Below are 13311 nucleotides of genomic sequence, written 5' to 3' on the forward strand. Positions count from 1 at the left end.
ACACTTACTTACCTACCTACAGTATATTCCTCTCTATAGGTAGTTAATTGTTTAGCTTCAACCAACTTGAAGTCTGAGCATATTCCTCTCTATAGACTTGACAATCCTGCAGCTCATCATCCTCCAAAAGGTTATGAGCCCTGCTTGTGAGTTCTAATCCTAGGAAAGTTGAACACGTCAAGTCTGGTACAAAGTGTCTACTATGTCTGGTCTGTCAGCATCCACTTCCGGTCCCTCAAAGGTCCTGGTCTCTGCCTCAACAGTAACCTCTACTACACCTTCGGGTAAAGCTACTCAAGCCTCCAGTTGACTCTATGACATACCATCCCTTGAAGACAATGGTTCAAACTTCCAGACATGGAAGTACTGAATTATGATGATCCTAGATGTCCGTGGACTTTGGGAGCTCATAGAAGGAAAGTTGAAGGCACCTGATGCAGCAGCTGATCCAGTTGCATGTGCAGACTGGCACTACAAGGATAAAGAAGCAAGGGCTCAAATCACGCTTACTCTAAAGGACGACCCACTTAGTGGTGTTCTGCATGTCATGATGGCAACAGAAGTCTGGAAAAAGCTATGTGAGCACTATGAAGGCAAAGGGAAACAAATGATAGCCTACCTTATTGGCAAACTACTTCATGGTACCCTAGCAGATGACATCTCAATGGAGACACAGCTTAATGCCATGTGGCAGAAGGCAGCAATCCTAAAGTCTCTTGGACAGCCCCTTGAAGACTCTCTTGTTGCCATAGCCATGGTCATCTCCCTTCCAACCTTGTACTCAACCCTTCACACTATACTCATGTTGTCCAATGAGAAACTAACTCTGGACTCTGTCATTTCCCAAGTCTTGATAGAAGAGAAGTCTTGCTGCACCTCTTCAGCACAAACTGCCCTCATAACAAAGATGCCTAACAAAAAGGGAAAGAGGAATGACAAGAAAAAGAAAAAGGCTTGTAGCTATTGCAAGAAGACAAACCATGTTGAAGATGACTGCTACAAGAAGAAGGCTGATGAGGCAGCCAAGTCCCTGTCACAGGCTGAAAAGGATAAGCCTAAGGAGGACAAACTTGTTGCTAAAGTCATGTGCATCTCACCTGCTGAAGACAGTGCCCTACAGCTCTTCATGGCCACTGACAATGGCGAGAATCTTCACATGCACTGGGTCATTGACTCCAGTGCCTCTGTAAATATGTGCTGTCAGCAGAAATGGTTCACTTTGCTAAAGATGCTCTCACCCCTGCAGCCTGTAGTCATTGGAAATGGGAGCACAATTCCTGCTACTGCCATCGGACAGATCGAACTTTGTATGGATCTTCCAAATGGGAAGACCAGTAGAATCCTACTACAGAAGGTCTATTTTGTTCCAGATCTCAGTGCAAACCTCCTCTCAGTGGCATACCTTGCCACTAGAAATGTCCAGGTCACCTTCACAGGTGGAACATGCTCAATCACTGACAGTACAGACACTGTAGGTGTGGGTCATCATCAAGGCTCACTCTACATCCTTGCAGCAAGGACTCACTCTCCAAGTCATGGAGCACTTGTCGTACAAGGACCATCTCCACTACTTGACCCTACCCTTACATTCCCAGCACTTGCAGCTGCAGCACCAAAGTCTGTAGCCACACTTGACTTGTGGCATTGGTGACTTGGGCATGCAAATACAAAATCTGTGCTTAAACTGGTTAAAGCAGGAATGGTTGAAGGCATGGAGCTTACTGTTATGCCTGAGTGCGGTGACTTCTTCAAATGGAGTAGGCATGAAGTGCATGAGGGGGAGTCTATGGGCCAAATGTGTCATAACCCCTATGGCTCAGTTATCTCTGAGGTCTGACAAAGGTTCTGTCTTCTGGTGATCCATTAAGGTAGTCACATGGAGAGAGAACAAGGACAAAAGAGAAGGAAGTTAGCTGAGTTGCAAGCTATCAAAAAACTGCAGATACAGGACAAAGTACATAGGTTTATATACCCCTAAGTACAAGTACCGTAACAGTCATGATGGATGCATCACAACACATATCTGCAGTAATCAACAATACAATCAGTGAAATAAACAAGAGTCATATGGTGTCAGAAATGGGGTAGGTAAGGGGATGAAGGCTATACCAGCTGTGCAATCAATGTGCAGCAAGGAGCCTGACACCAGAGCTATATTACAACATTCAGGCAACATAAACAAGTCATCGGAACAGGGAAGAAACATGTCATCCATCAGAGAGGGCAGTGGAATACTGGATCAAAATGGGGGCACAGTCTTGACAGGTATTGGAAATACCATGACAGCAGGAGATCCATAAGTCCCCTGGAGCATTTGAGCCCCTAGGATGGCAACAATGATGAGAGATGTGAGGAGGCACGTGATGCATGTGACTGTGAAGAGCCGAAAAAGGAAGGGCCCCTGATGCAGGCATAACATCACCCCCCCTCTAAGGTCCTCAGACCCTTGAGGACAAAGTGGGTGTGTTAGCAGGGCGCCCAGAAAGGGGTCAGCAAGTAGTGTAAACGCAGGAGTGCATATGATGGGCAACTGGTGATGGGGGTGATGGAGATGGTGGTTCCTCGAGGGCTGGAGTAAAATGGGAGCCACATCTGTTATGGCATGACCAATGTCCCAGGTAATGGCACTGGAAGCACACGTGTTGATAAAGGACATGGTTGGGGGGGGGGGACAGGGGACTGCCCTCTGAGGCAAAACCAAAGTTGATCAAGAGGGATGGGGATGAAGGGAGTCGCAGGGAGAGGGTCGGTGGAGTGGATGGCATTATGGTATTGCTTGTGTAGTCTGACCCACAAAGCATCCTGTAAGAGGACCTCCCAAGTGGAGTTGTGAGTCCTGGTCCCAAGGCGAGCACCAACCTCTTTAAAGAGATCTCCAGACCCAACATACGACAACTCCAGGGACTTCCACTGATCGTACGTCTCCTGTTCCACCTTCTTCTTTTCCTCTTCTTCGTGGGAAACCAATGGTTCCTCTTGTTTCGGGTGAATGTGATCAAGAAGTTGGGAAGTGGGTGGCACCAGGAACTTGCCGATTTGTTGATGGAGAAGATGATGATATGCCCCTCCTGTGATAGCTTCTAACAGTCCCAAAGAAGACCTTTCCAACATGTTAACCATGATTACCTCTGACAGAGGAGTGGTGCCGGACAACTTTCACATTCATATTTTGGTGACAGCAGAATTGATCACATCTGTCGCTCTGTAGATTTCAGACAACAGCACAAAATACTTAACTTGTTCTGGTGAGCACCCATCAATGTTGTCCCCATTGTGGAAGATGTCAAGCGCCCTAACAATGTCCAGGTAGTCACCTGCTGCGATTGGTAATTGTTGCTCATCATCCCGGGCAAGGGCAGCCGAGGTGAGCAAGTTGAGTGCAGTGCAGTGACTTCCATCTGAATAGGTGGTAAAGGCAGAGTGAAGGTTGGCAGGTTCAGGAGCATTGGGGTGACCAGTCTGGGCTGTTCCACTATCAGTGTCATCATCAACTCTCGCCTTACCCTTTCCCTTTCCCTGCTGGTTACTGTCTCCCCTGATGGACACTCTGGCCTTGGGGATGGGGACCCTCTTGACCGAGAAGCCTGTGAGTGGATGCAGTTGGAGAGGGTGGGCAACAGGGGGCGATGTTGAGTGAGGCTGCGAGACAGGGGACGATCCAGAAAAGCCAGAGGGGGATGTTGGAGGTGAGGTTGGGGCATAGATAGTGATGGGGGGTATGAAGACTGGGTTGGGGTTGTAAAAGGATTCGCTGGTGGTGGGGAGGTCGGCATGGTCATTCTCAGTGTTTACTGATTGAGGGGAGTCCATTTAACTTTGAAGATGGTGGGCGAGCTTGTACTGGTCAAGGGCATTGGAAGCATGGTCTTTTATATGTTCCTCAGGTTCCCAGGTATTTGACAAATGTGGGAACCCTTTCCACTTGACCAAATATTTTCATTTACCTCTGCGCCCATCAATTTTGTGATTAATTATTGACTCAACCTCCCATTCAATCTTGTCATCAACCATTTCCGGGAGAGGGGCTGGGGGCGCAGCCCCATAGGTTTCATTTTCAATGAAGGGGAAGATCTGGGAAGCATGAAACATGGGGTGTACCTTCCACATTGCTGGGAGCTCCAATTGGAAGGTGACTGGTGACATGACCTGAGTCACTTTGAAAGGTCTGAGATGTTGGGGCACAATCTTGTCACACTGGTTTTTGATACGAAGGTGCCCAGTTTCCAGGAGAACCTGATCTCTGACTCTGGGCACAATGTAGGATCCTTTTGAGCACAAGTGCATCAGATCCTGTGCTTTCCAGTGAGCAAGGATGGCAACATCTCGGTTTGAGGCCAGTCTTTCTAGCCTTTCATCCACCAAGGGGACTGCAGTGAGCTGAACCTCTGGGTAGGGGGAGGGGTTGTACCCAAGGAGGAGGGAAAAGGGAGTCATCTGGTGTACAGAATGGATCTGAGAGTTATGGGTGAACTTGGTGGAGGGCAACTTGGAGGACCAAGAGTTAGGGGCTTCCACACAATAGAGTTGCAGATACCCTTCAACCTCCTGATTGATGTGCTCGCTTTCCCCATTCAGTCTGCAGGTGGTACCTGGTTGAAAGCTTGGGTTTCACTCTGATGGCCTTATAGAGCTCCTTTGTAAATGAGGAGGCAAACTGTGGGCCTCGATTGGAGATCACTGATTCGGGGACTCCATATCAGGAGTAAATGAACTGATGGAAGAGGCAGGCAACTCTGATGGAGTCTATATTTTTGTGACAAGGGACAAACAGGGCAGCTTTTGTGAGCCCCTGATCAACAATTGTGAGAATAGAGTCGTATTTTTGTTCTCCCGAGACAGGGAGATCTGTGATGAGATCCATCAAGATCTGTTGGAAGGGAAATGTGGTCTTCGGGGTTTTGTGGGGGACCACTGGGGGAGTCAGTGGATGTGTTATGACCTTGGTGGTTTGGCACATAGGGCAACCTGCCATGTAAGCTCGTATGTCCTTTCCCATACCTTCCCACCACACTTCCTTTCTCATTTTAGCGAACATTGCCTTTTGACCAGGATGTCCTGCCAACTCATGGTCATGATACGACCTCATGCAATGGTGGTGATTCTTGGGGGGGATGTGCAGCCATGTCATTCTGAATCACTTTGTTCCATCAGCAGCTACTGTCACATTATCCTTCAGTTCGGGGCCTGTTGAGTCCTCTGACATGTCATTCTTGATGTGCTCATACAGGTCCACAGATATTGCATATACACCTTTAGCTCCTTTTACAGGATTCCTCAAAGGGCGAGTGTCAGGCAGCCTATTCTCTTTTGACTTTACCTCAGATGGGCAAGAATATGGCTTGATTTGGTGTTTGGACCGCACCAAACATGCAGGGAGTTGTCCGACTCAACAGAGACGATTAACTTTGACTTGTTTTTGCATTTTTGTAATTGAAAACAAGGGTGAAACAAGGCAAATTTGGGGACCCACCCCCTGCAAAAGCCAGAGGTCTGGGGGGAGGACCATGGCCACCAGGGCAGGCTCCTCCAGGGTGCCCTTAAGAGAGAGTGTGTTGGCCGGGACCTGCAGGTGACCAGCCTGCCAGGAGAACTGGATAGGGTAGGATTGAATAGTGGCAGCCCAACAGGCTTGGCAGGGGGTAAGCTGCTGAGGTTCGTGGTAATATTCCAAGTTTTTGTGATCTGTAAAGACCACAGTTGGTTTGACTGGGGAGAGGAGGTATGGGTGGAAAGCCTTCAGGGCATGGATAACTGCCAACATCTCAAGGTCGTAGACCTGGTAGCATTGCTCAGCACCAACCAAGGACTGCGAAAGGTACGAGCATGGGTGCCACTCATCATTGGCTCCTTTCTGGGTGAGGACTGCACCAGTCCCAAGCTTCGAAGAATCTGTAAAAAGGGCGAAGGGCTTCAAAAAGTCCAGAATAGTGAGGACCAGAGAGGAGCATAACAAAGACTTTAACTGTGTAAATGCATGGTCGCACTCCAGAGTCCACTGATATGTGACCCCTTTCTTGGTAAGGTCATGTAGGGGTTGAGCAATGCTGGAGAAGGAAGGGATAAATTTGCGATAGAAGTTGCAGAACCTGAGGAAGTGGCAGAGCCCAGTGAGATTGTCAGGGGCTTCCCAAGTACTAATGGCATCGGTCTTCATCAGTGAAGTCTCCATATGCCCTTTTCCTATGATAATTCTGAGGAACTTGACATCTTTGGCCTTGAAGATGCATTTGCTGATCTTGAGGTGCAAATCTTCCTTGTCACAGATCTGCAAGAACTCATGGATATGAGTCCAAAGTTCTTCCTTGGTTTTAGCATGGATAGCAACATCATCCATGTACCCAACTTGTTTTCCATGTTGAGACTCAAACATTTTATCCATATACCTCTGGAAAGAAGGGGGTGAGTTGCATTGTCTGAAGAACGTTACCATGGGCTCGAACAGCCCTCTTGGTGTAATGAACGCTCCTTTCCACTCATCTCCTTCTTTTACCCATAGGTTGGTAAAGCCCCATCAAATATCAAACTTGGCATAATATTTTGATTTGACCAGCTTATCAAATAAGGCCTGTGCATTCAGGAGCAGGTGTGCATCCAGAATGGTGAAAGAATTGAGGTAGTGGTAGTCTTGTATTAGCTGCTTCTTTCCATCCTTCTTTGCCACAAAGAACACCAGTGCCACTTGAGGCAAAGTTGAAGGTCGAACCTTCTTGCAAGCAAGGTTTTCATCCAGGAATTCATCTAAAACCTTAAGTTCCTCAGGAGACATTGGATATACCGTTGCCTTCTTGGGCTTGAAGTCTTCATGGAGTTGAATCTCATGATCTAATCCTTCCCTATGTTTTGGTAACGGGATATCATCTTCTGTGAACACCCTAGTGAACTCCTTGTAGATTTCAGGAAGCTTGACTTCCTCCTTTCTGCTTGCCAAGGCAGCCTCTAGTTCTGTGGATAACATTGTTTTATTGATCGTGGGACTTTCTACCCAGATGGGTTCTAAGTCCTTAGGGTCCAGGGACTGAGTTCCTATAAAACATGAGCTGTCTCTAGCTGGCATGTACCTGTCATCCCAACACGTAATTTTTCCCATCTCCCAATTCATCCGAGGTTTGAATTCTTTGAGAAAGGGCATTCCTAGAAGCACGTGTTCTTTTCTGATGAGTGGTCCAACATAACATTTGACCTGAATTGTGCACTCCTTGATCTCCATTTTTAGGGTCACTTTGCAAGTAACCCACTCCACATCTTTTCTGGTGAACAAAGTCATTTTGAACTTGCTCTTGACTGGATATGTTGGTATCCTAAGCTTCTGGACCATTCATTCTGAGATGAGCGAGACTTCAGCACTGAGTCGAATGCAAGCCCATATTCCTGCTTTGAAGTCTGGTAGTACCACCATTCCAAGAGGAGAGCGAATTCACATATTCGATTCATCATCTATGGAAGTACATTTAGCAGACAAGATAGCAACAGGACTGACTGATGCAGGAGATTCATCAGTCCCCTTTAAAAACCCAACAACTTTTCTTCTTCCACATTTGCTTTATGAATCTCTGACATATGTGGTCTTCAGTTCCATCCCCCTGGAGGATGATGCAGACATTGGAAAGTTGGGTTTTGACCTTGATTTTACAGTCATGCTTGTAGTGACCTTCGGCTCCACAGTTGAAGCACTTAATTTCCAAGCCAGAGAGTCTAACAGTTCCATTTGTGTTTGTCAACATCCATCACATCAGGATCTCAGGAACCTCTGTGGTAATGAATGAACTTTCTTTCATACTGAGATTCCTTTCCCTTCAAGGATATGTTTGGTGGCAATTGCAGTTCTTGCTTCTCCTGCACACTGTATCCACTCAACAACCATGGAAGGGGCACAGTCCTGAATTAAGGACCCAATCGCAATATTCCTTTTGCAATCCTTTTCCAAAGAAGATCCCTGCTTCACATGATTCTTCTTTAAGTTGAGCCTTGTTAACAAGCCCAGTGAACTCAGCTATGTGAGCATCAAGTTCACATTTGCCTTGTTGTATGTCTGAAAGGCAAAGTATTGTGAGGGCAGTCTGGTCACTAGATTCGAAGGTAGCTTTCAGATGTTTCATGAACCTCTGGAAGGTGTCTGTGTAGTAGATAGTTCCATCAAGAAGCTTATTTTCATTTTGGGAATTCTCAGCAAACAAGACTGCTGCACCTTTGGTCATATAGGTGAGTGCAAATGAAATCTTGAACAATTCCGAGTTATAGACATGCTTGTTCAGGTTCAAATAACCTTCAACCTGTGTAACCCAGGTCTGAAGCCCATTGTGGCTTCCATTGTATTCTCCGGGATGCCTGACATTAAACTCCCAACCTCCATTGGGTGGGCGGCAATCATACATGTCATCAGGATCAGCTGGGGCCTTTCCCTTACTGGACCCTCCAGTGGGGACCTCTGGGGGAACTACCTTTCTGAAGTTCCTGCAGTACCAATCATGTAATGCCGAGTCTGTAGGCATTCCTGTTGGAAATGGGTCACTGCTGCCAGCATGCATAGCTCGACAGAGCTCCTCTGCCATAGTGAGCTGTTGGGATTCCAACCTTTCTCTCAGCTCCTCTTCCAAGAAGGTCCTTGTAGGCATCTCAGGAGCTGACTCTCCGTGACCAACAGTCATGGACATAACAGGTGATTTGTGAGTTTCTTGTTCTTCCTTGAGGACTGATCCAAAAGAAGTCTTGGACTTCTGATCATCTTCTTCTCCTGAACTGAGCATGACTTCCGAATCCCTAAACCAGGATAGATAAGATAACCAGGGATTGGTTGCAGTAACCGAGGGACCAAGCCTTCCAAGGGGGATGGGCAGTAAAGGAGGGTTCCTACTGAGCCCTAAGGGATTAGGTCTAGGAGGGACTGGCAGTCTCGATTTCTGAGGGTTAGACACTTTAATGAGAAGTGATAATGAGGGCTGAGGGAGGATTTATTTCTTGAAGGAAACCTGTCAGCATATAGGGTTTATGATGGTGCACAAGTGACTTTACACATAGGGAGACACGAGTGCAAACTCTAGGGAGGCAATCTATTAAAGCTTAATGGCTGCCTGTAGAGTGGTAGATTTGATTGAGGGTAGAAGGGTGCTTCTCGATTTTGTTAGCATTAAGAGACACGTCAAGGAGCAGGGGAAAAGCAAGTTAGTCTTTGCACTGAGGGAGACCAACAGGCCTTTGTTAGACAAGAGGTGGTTTGTTGAAGTTCAGTAACCAGGGACGAGTAGACTTTCATGAAGAGGTTGACAAGTCCCAAAAGCTGCATAGAGTTTTTTGATTTTGTTATGCCCAAGTGCAGTGACTTCTTCAAATGGAATAGGCATGAAGCACACAAGGGGGAGTCTATTGGCTGAACATGTCATAACCCCTATGGCTCAGTTATCTCTGAGGTCTGACAAAGGTTCTGTCTTCTGGCAATCTGTTAAGGTAGTTGCATGGAGAGAGAACAAGGATGAAAGAGAAGGAAGTTAGCTGAGTTGCAAGCTATTGAAAAACTGCAGATACAGGACAAAGTATGTAGGTTTATATACCCCTAAGTACAAGTACTGTAACAGTCACAATGCATATCTGCAGTAATCAACAATACAATCAGTGAAATAAACAAGAGTCATACAGTGTCAGAAATGGGGTAGGTAAGGGGACAAAGGCTATACCAGCTGCGCAATCAATGCGCAGCAAGGAGCCTGACACCAGAGCTATATTACAACATTCAGGCAACATAAACAAGTCATCGGAACAGGAAAGAAACATGTTGTCCATCAGAGAGGGTGGTGGAATACTGGATCAAAACAGGGGCACAGTCTTGACAGGTATTGGAAATACTGTGACAGCAGGAGATCCATAAGTCCCCTGGAGCATTCAAGCCCCTAGGACAGGCGATGACTGATGAGAGATGCAAGGAGGCACATGATGCACATGACCTGTGAAGAGCCAAAAAAGGAAGGGCCCCTGATGCAGGTGTAACACTTACCAGCACTGAGCACTTGAACTCTGTATGCCAACCTTGCCTTGAAGGGAAGCAACACTGTAAGGTGATACCTGTCAGGTCAAACATTGAAAGCCCAACAGTACTCTACTGGACATACTCTGATGTATGTGGCCCCATGGAGACTACAGCCCAAACTGGACACCACTACTTCGTAACCTTCATTGATGCTCACTCACACCACCTTGTGGTTAAACTAATAAAATCCAAGGATGAAGTCTTCCCCTCAGTGAAAGACTACCTCACTCAAGCTGAAGTCAAGACTGGCAAAAAAGCAAATTATTTTCAGAGTGACAGAGGTGGGGAGTATGGCTCAGATGAGTTCAAGGCCTACCTCAAGTTGAAAGGGGTCCACCACGAGAAGACAAATGCCTATACCCCACAGGAGAATGGTGTTGCTGAGTGGATGAACTGCACACTTGTTGAAAGTGCATGGGCAATGCTAAAAGATGCTGGACTGCCAAATAAATATTGGGGGGATGCTATCCAGTATGTGGCCTACCTAATCAACCAATCACCGACCCATGCTATCTCCGAGGATGTCACACCATATGAAGCCTTTACAGGGATTAAGCCATCGCTGGCCCATATCTGAACCTTTGGCTGCACTGCACATGTACATATACCTGAGGAAAAAAGAAAGAAGCTAGATGCAAAGTCCTTAGCATGCATTCATCTGGGCTTTGCAGAGAACAAGAAAGCATACCTATGCTTACACCAGCCCACTGGTCATGTCTTCGAATCCCAGGATGTAGTATTTGATGAGGGAAGCACAGCAGTGGGCCTAGATCATGTCCGGATAGAAGAAGATCCTGCAGGCATGGTTGGTAAACCAGTGGACATAAGAGGGAATGCCCAAAAAGGGCAATACATTGCACCTGGATACCATCAGGGCTTCAGGCATGGAAGGCCATGCTCACATGGAGTCTGATGATGGGGATCTTGAGTCTAGTGAGGGAGAGAGTGAAGATGTTGTCCATGAGGTCAAAATTGAGTCAAACGACACACCTGATCACTCAGGATCAATGGTAGATCATTCCCCACAGCACTCAGAGGGTAACATGCCAGGCAGTGGCCCAAGTCCTAAAAAAGCGCTTGAAATGGCCTCAAAACCATCAGTATAGCAAGCTAGGACGATGCTGAAACCTACCATGCATAAAGCAACACCCCTGCAGCCCTATCCAACTCCAATTCCACCTTGAGAGACCCACAGGTCCACCAGAACATGAAAAGTGCCACCTAGAGATGATGATTATCACTTTTTCATCAATTCCTATGACAGGACAACCTTACCTAGTCAACAGCTTGTGGTGCTGGAGGGTTCAGGTGCAGAGAGTGAGGGTGGAAGCCCCATCGATGAAGTCGCTCGAGAGTGAGAGTGTGTGTGTGGCAACAGTGAGGTTGAGGTGGCTGAGACAAATGAGGAAGTGGCTTACAAAGCATCCACAACACATGATAATGAACCTCACTTGTTCGATGATGCAATGCAAAGCACCGATGCAGATCAGTGGTATGCTGTGATGATTGACGAATTACAGACCTTTAAGTCCATCAGACTGTATGAAGAAGTTGCCCTGCCTCCTGGCCATAAACTGATTGACTCAAAATGGGTCTACAAGATCAAGCGAGGGCTGACCAGTGAAATTGAGAGGTACAAGGCTCGTTTGGTAGCCAAAGGCTTTACACAGGTACACAGGATTGACTACACAGAGACATTTGCACCTGTCACCAAGTTTGCAACCATCCACATACTCCTGGCACTTGCTGCTAAGTATAATCTCAAAATTCATCAGATGGATGTTAAATCTGCATTCCTAAATGGACTATTAGATGAAGAAATATACCTTCACCCCCTCCAGGCTTTCCTCCTGACAGCAACAAAGTCTGGTGGCTGCTATGAGCACTCTATGGCCTTAAACAGGCCCCCAAGTCATGGTACTCTTGTCTTCAGACTGTTTTTGAATCCCTGGGCTTCACTCGAAGCCAGGCCAACCATAGCCTCTTCTTTAAAGTCAAGAACAGCATGTTATGCCTGAGCACGGTGACTTCTTCAAATGGAATAGGCACGAAGCGCACAAGGTGGGAGTCTATGGGCCAAACTTGTTGTAACCCCTATGGCTGAGTTATTACGGTGATCTGACAGAGGTTCTGTCTGCTGGCAAGTCCCTAAGGTTGTTCACACAGAGAGAGAACAAGGATCAGAGTAAAGGGATGAAGCTCAGTTGCAAGCTATCAAAAAACTGAGGATACAGAGTAGAGTACGTGGGTTTATATATCCCTAGACACGAGTACCCTACCAGTCGTGAGTAGCGCATCACGACGCGTATCTGCAGCAGTCAACGAGTTCATCAGTAAAATAGAAAGGAGTCATATGGTGTCAAAGATGGGGGTAGTCAAGGAAACGAAGGCTATACCAGCTGCATGATCAATGCACAGCAAGGAGCCTGACACCAGATCTATAGTACAACATGTGAGCAACATAAGTGAGTCAACGGAACAAGAAATGAACAAGTCGTCCATCAGAGAGGGCAGTGGAATACCGGATCACAGTGGCAACATGGTCTCAACAGGTATTGGAAATACCTGTACAGCAGGAGACCCCAGCATTCCCTGGAGCATTCGAGCCCCTAGGATGGCAACGATTATGAGGGACACGACCAGGCACATGATGCACGTGACCGCTAGGAGACGAAAAAGGACAGTCCCCTGATGGAAGCATAACACAGCATACTCATTGTTGTTGCTGTCTATGTAGATGACAAGCTAATACTCTCAAAGTGCCACACAACCATTGAGTGTGTCAAGGCTCAGCTCTTGCAGGAGTATGAGATGAAAGATCTGGGGAGGCATGTTGGATTTTAGGAATGGAGATACTGTGTGACCATGATAAAGGTATCATACAGCTCTCACAGAAGAGATATGTCAAGAGTATTCTTGAGCGCTTTGGAATGAGTGAGGGGTGAGCCATCGCGGCCCCCATCGAGCCTAACCTAAAGCTCAAAAAACTAGAAATTCCAGAGGCCAACACCAAGTCATACCAGGGCGCTCTCAGAGCCCTTATGTATGCAACACTAGCAATGAGGCCTGACCTTGCCTTTACTGTAGGCATGTTGAGCTGTTGTGAGGAATCTGCATTCCCTGGATGCGTAAGCCCCTATCATTAACTGTTCTGTGACTACTGTTACATCTGCTCCCCTCTCGCATTCACTGTTGTTCATGCACTACCTTCCCACGCCCTCGCTCCCTCTCGCACAATGCTATACCCGCAGCTGCTGTGCTCCAGTTGTTGTTTTTCCTCGGACTCTTTCTCT

The sequence above is a fragment of the Pisolithus orientalis genome (genome assembly GCF_024613125.1).
Source record: "Pisolithus orientalis strain OTSU chromosome Unknown F5J12scaffold_4, whole genome shotgun sequence".
NCBI classification, from domain to species: Eukaryota; Fungi; Basidiomycota; class Agaricomycetes; order Boletales; family Pisolithaceae; genus Pisolithus; species Pisolithus orientalis.